Source organism: Lissotriton vulgaris, chromosome 4_1, assembly GCF_964263255.1.
Source record: "Lissotriton vulgaris chromosome 4_1, aLisVul1.2, whole genome shotgun sequence".
In the NCBI taxonomy this organism is placed as follows: Eukaryota; Metazoa; Chordata; class Amphibia; order Caudata; family Salamandridae; genus Lissotriton; species Lissotriton vulgaris.
In genome coordinates, this window is record NC_141691.1 from 1,366,489,669 (window position 1) to 1,366,495,668 (window position 6,000).

A 6,000-nucleotide genomic window follows, 5' to 3' on the forward strand; every position below is an offset into this window, starting at 1 on the left:
AGTGCATAGAAGACTGCAAGCATAGTCTATAAGAGTTTAAAACAGTCCATGGCCTAATGCCTACTTTGCTCCATGACTACTTAGATACTGACTGGATGATTACAGTTGTCCAAGGAGAGTGTCGAGCTGAATCTATAACTGCTTCACTTTTAAAACAGTGTATAGATAAACACATACTGCTCTATGGGTCACTACAATACTAAAATAGCAGTAGCAGAATGTTTGGAGGAAGTGTAAAGATACAGACTGGGCAATTGAAAGTTTAAAAGCCAAGTTTGCAGGTGCATAGAAAAAGTAATTAATTATTTATTAATCATCCCAACGCCCAAAGTGCCGAGGGTAGGTTTACGATTTACAAATGCTAGCATTTTTTAAATTAAGAAGCATAATAATAACAAATATTAATCCTTTTTTTTTCTTCAAATGATAACGATATTTTTTTAATGTCTTCTATTTACATGTTTTTAATCATGAAAATGCAAAGAACACATTTTACCAAGTAACACGTTTTAAACTCTCCAACGTATGTAGATAACAATACCTTATACGTGTTACGATCGAAATCGAAACCTTTACAGCTTCACAGTTTTTAACTTTTCCGAACACGTGCAGAAGAAAAACAGTTAAAACGTGAGCATGTGTAAACTGTGAAACGTGCCATCTAAATAGGCGGACCCACAGCTTCTTTCAGTAGACTACTACATAACCAAAAACTATATAAACCACACCTACTGTGCAATTAGTTTCGTTTTTGTGAGTTATTTCTGAGTCGCCAATCTGTGTTGCAGGTTCCGTTTTCTAACATTGGATTCTCTTGTTGCGTCAACAAACATATTACGGAGTTGTAAGTTGTTTCAATATGGCATAGGCATAGTACTTAGGTATAATTTGTGGCTATTTATCAATATTTAAACATTTATATGTAGAAAAAAATGTTATTGCATGTATTTCGCTTTTTCTCAGTAACGTCAGCAGCTTGTTTTTAGAAGAAGATAGAAAAAGATAGATTATAACAAGCATTGCTCCTTTTCTGGCTCCTTTCACCTTATATATAGTGAGTATTTATGTTATGTTATGTTATATTATAATATTGACACTGTACTTAGCTTGAGAGGTGTTGTTGACCTGTCGATGCACACCCTAAACAATTACAATCAACGTCACCATCTTCCACTTGGTATTGTGTTTTCCCCTAGAGATCACATACCGTTAATATGTATATTATAACATTAACAGTCTTGGTGATCTTAGTGGACTTCACAATCCGTCGTCACAAAGAGTAACAATAAGTAAGCAAAGATACCAGCTTGCTGTTTTCAGTCTATTTCCCCCTTGTGATCATGCGCTGTGAGAATATATACATAATATTATGCGATTTTTTAGTTCTACAGTTGTACTCCCCACATATTGCATTGGGCACGGACACTCTACTACGTAAACAGTGAAAGGGGTCTTGCATGTGATACACTGTCTGATTTGCCATTTCTTCTTGTTTGCCAAAGTTATTTCCTTGGTTTGCTTAGCTATTTGGCACATTTTGCAACCGTGACATTTCACGAAGCCTTTGGTTTTAAGCCAATCGTCCTGTCGTTTTTTCTGGAAATGGCTGTGTATCAGATGGTCCTTTAGGTTTTTCGCACGTCTGTATGTTATGGTTGGGTGAGTTCCAACAATTTCCTTCACTGTGTTGTCCAACTGTAATAGTTTCCAATTTTTTCTTGGAATTTTGGAACTAAAAAATCGCATATTGCAGCACATGCGTGCAACAATTCATAAGGACCGCTCCAACGCCATAGCAAAACACATGGAACAATCACACCAGGATGATTGGCAAAAACTGAGATTTTATGGCATACAAACGATCGCCAAAGGTGAGCAGGGAGGTGATCGAGAAAGAAAACTAAGGCAAGCAGAATCGAGATTCATCAGTAAACCTGAGGACCCTGCACCCAAATGGGTTGAATCAATCGGAGGAATTATATGTGCACCTGTAAATAAACAGCACAATGGAAATCACAAAGGACATTGGATATTAACTTGCAAGTATGATGGCAAAGTGTGCCTAATTGGAGGCAGAACAATATAGACATCAGCCTATTGGAAGGTGTTAGACACCATTAAATCAAAAAGTTGTATGAAGTACTAGCAAGATGCTTAGTAATAATCAGTTCAAATTATTTTGTTTTGGTGCACTAATAAGTTGTTATTTTGTTTCGAACAACCAGTGAAACTACAAGGACCAGAATCCTTAGTATAACATGTGACAGGAAGTGACACTATTTTGAAAAAAGAATGTTTATAAATGTACATGGGTGGGGCAAACCCGGTGATCGTGAGCAAGGTGGCGACACACCGAAACGCGTAGATCAAGTGCGCTATTTGCCCTGTGTTTATTTGAAAAATTTGAAAATAAAAGGAGATTGCTGTTAAAACTCCAGTTGGTTGTGCGACCCGTTGTTTCCCTCTTGGGAAAAGTTGTGGTGATATATGTATATATGTATATATATGTATATATGTAACCAAAAACGCCCAGAAGCTTGAGTCCGCACAGCACTGCAGGTGAGTAACAACTCTATTTAAACCAAGCAGGCAGCTTAACATCCCTTTGAAGTCCATGACCTGACGCGTTTCAATGCCGCTGTTTGCATCTCCTCAGCGGCCGTGTCAGCGGAGGTGATTAGTAGCTAATATATATATATATTACCTACTGGTAGCTGCCAGTAGGTCTTTATAGTTAGGACTTTGTTTCTATTCAAAAAGTGTTTTTTTCTTTTCCCAATAATTTTGCCGTTGGTTGACAAATCTTCGGGAAATTAAAATAAAAAATGAGGCGCTCCGGTCAGCTCCTATACTGAAAGTTTCGGGGTGATTCGGCAAGCAGAGGCCGAGAAAAAAGCGTGGTCCAAAAAAGAGTTTTCTCCATGTTAATTTCCATCGGAAACTTTAGACACAGATACAGCCCGAACTGCTTAACAAAATGACACCAAATTTGGAAAAAAGGTAGCTCTTATTTCAGAAAGAACTCTTCTTCTTACATGGTGTAAAACCGTTCAGTAGTTGCTGAGAAAATCCAAAAATAAAAGTTTCGATATATAGAGGCACAGAGGATGTGTGCACCCTCCCGACCACAGGCTTCATGCTAATTGGCTGTCAACACTCCAGACCAGGAAGTGTTGACAGCCATCTTGTGCCTCGGTAACCGAGGAACAAGAAAAGTGAAAAACAAACACAAAAAACAACAAAAGGCTAAGGGTAGAAACACCCTGACCCCGTAGTCCTGCTTAGGGGGTCCCACAAGGACCCAAACGGCCCAAAAAAAGCTTTAAAAAAAGAAAAAAACTCACCTAAATTCGCACTCGGTGCGCGAATGTGGCTGAAAAAATATTTAAAAAAGACGCGCGGGCTCCCGCGCTTTGTTGGATTGAAGCCCCAGGGTAGGCCAGGTACTGGGGACAGTGGAAAAAAAATTGTGGGGGGCTGCCACCTCCCGGGGGCTTGGTTAATCAGTTGCGGGCCCCCAGCCCCAGGGAGCGACACCCCCGGGGCTTTCATTCATTATTTGGGGGGCACAGAGAGCCCAGGGACCGCCGCCTCCCCGGGGCACTAATATTGAAATTTGGGGTTTACTGACCCCCAAGCCCCGGGGACCACTATCCCGGGACTGTGCATTGTTTGGGAATGGGGCCGTTCAGCCCCCCTCCTGGAGCCAGTGATGGCCCTGGGGACCACCACCCCCCAAGGCCGGCTCCTGCAGTGTCCCGGGGTGCCTATCCCTGGGACACTGCTGTTTGCAATGACAGGGCAGGAGCCGTTGCAAACTGCTTTGCTTCATTAAAGCGAGAGCAGGGAAACCTTCTCTTGCTTCGATGAGGCAAAGCAGATTGCTTTTCCACATGGGGAGCTGCATGTTAGCAGCTCACCATGTGGAAAAGCAATGCTGGCTCCAGCAGAACACGGGGAGTCGGCAGGACCCTGGGGGAATTGAGGCTCCCCCCACAGTCCCCAACGGAGCGGGCCAGGTCCCGGGGGATGTGGTCCCCTGGGCCAGAAGTAGCCAGGGAGGGGGACCATGCAGCCCCGATTCAAGGGGACTTAATCTCTCAACTTAAAATGTGCCACGGGCGCGTTTGCACAGTGATGAAGGGATGGGGCGGGCCTGAGGCGACATGTATACAAACACGCCCTGTGTGATGTTCTACATTAATTCCTACCTGTAAGTGCATTCCCACCTAGGTGGCAACCTTTTCTTCCAATTGTTAGCGGCCGGCCACGGTCGCGGGTTTGCACATCCGCAGACAAACTGCGGGTCCACGGCTGCCTCATTTGGGCAGCTTTTTGTGGTACAGGAGGTGCCTTTACTTGAGGGGTGCTTGCGGGGACATTGGCAATCCCTTTAAAACTTTTTTTGCATGCGAATGGCGGCGGCGACCCACTTGGGTTTTATCGAACCACCAGTCCCAGAAAGCATTGCTTCAGGTTTCACACCTGTGCATAATCACTGAGGGTATTTACTGGTGCCTGCAGCTGCCGTCATGTCACATGTGCTGCCACTGAAGAGGGCGTTGGCCCGAAACGCGTCTGGCAGGAAAGGGACTCTGTTCGCCGCTCGTGCCCTTGCGCTGGCATTAATTCCTACCTGTAAGTGCATTCCCACCTAGGTGGCAACCTTTTCTTCCATTTGTTAGCGGCCAGCCACGGTCGCGGGTTTGCACATCCGCGGACAAACTGCGGGTCCACGGCTGCCTCATTTGGGCAGCTTTTTGTGGTACAGGAGGTGCCTTTACTTGCGGGGTGCTTGCGGGGACATTGGCAATCCCTTTAAAACTTTTTTTGCATGCGAATGGCGGCGGCGACCCACTTGGGTTTTATCGAACCACCAGTCCCAGAAAGCATTGCTTCAGGTTTCACACCTGTGCATAATCACTGAGGGTATTTACTGGTGCCTGCAGCTGCCGTCATGTCACATGTGCTGCCACTGAAGAGGGCGTTGGCCCGAAACGCGTCTGGCAGGAAAGGGACTCTGTTCGCAGCTCGTGCCCTTGCGCTGGCATTAATTCCTACCTGTAAGTGCATTCCCACCTAGGTGGCAACCTTTTCTTCCATTTGTTAGCGGCCGGCCACGGTCGCGGGTTTGCACATCCGCGGACAAACTGCGGGTCCACGGCTGCCTCATTTGGGCAGCTTTTTGTGGTACAGAAGGTGCCTTTACTTGCGGGGTGCTTGCGGGGACATTGGCAATCCCTTTAAAACTTTTTTTTGCATGCGAATGGCGGCGGCGACCCACTTGGGTTTTATCGAACCACCAGTCCCAGAAAGCATTGCTTCAGGTTTCACACCTGTGCATAATCACTGAGGGTATTTACTGGTGCCTGCAGCTGCCGTCATGTCACATGTGCTGCCACTGAAGAGGGCGTTGGCCCGAAACGCGTCTGGCAGGAAAGGGACTCTGTTCGCAGCTCGTGCCCTTGCGCTGGCATTAATTCCTACCTGTAAGTGCATTCCCACCTAGGTGGCAACCTTTTCTTCCATTTGTTAGCGGCCGGCCACGGTCGCGGGTTTGCACATCCGCGGACAAACTGCGGGTCCACGGCTGCCTCATTTGGGCAGCTTTTTGTGGTACAGGAGGTGCCTTTACTTGCGGGGTGCTTGCGGGGACATTGGCAATCCCTTTAAAACTTTTTTTGCATGCGAATGGCGGCGGCGACCCACTTGGGTTTTATCGAACCACCAGTCCCAGAAAGCATTGCTTCAGGTTTCACACCTGTGCATAATCACTGAGGGTATTTACTGGTGCCTGCAGCTGCCGTCATGTCACATGTGCTGCCACTGAAGAGGGCGTTGGCCCAAAACGCGTCTGGCAGGAAAGGGACTCTGTTCGCAGCTCGTGCCCTTGCGCTGGCATTAATTCCTACCTGTAAGTGCATTCCCACCTAGGTGGCAACCTTTTCTTCCATTTGTTAGCGGCCGGCCACGGTCGCGGGTTTGCACATCCGCGGACAA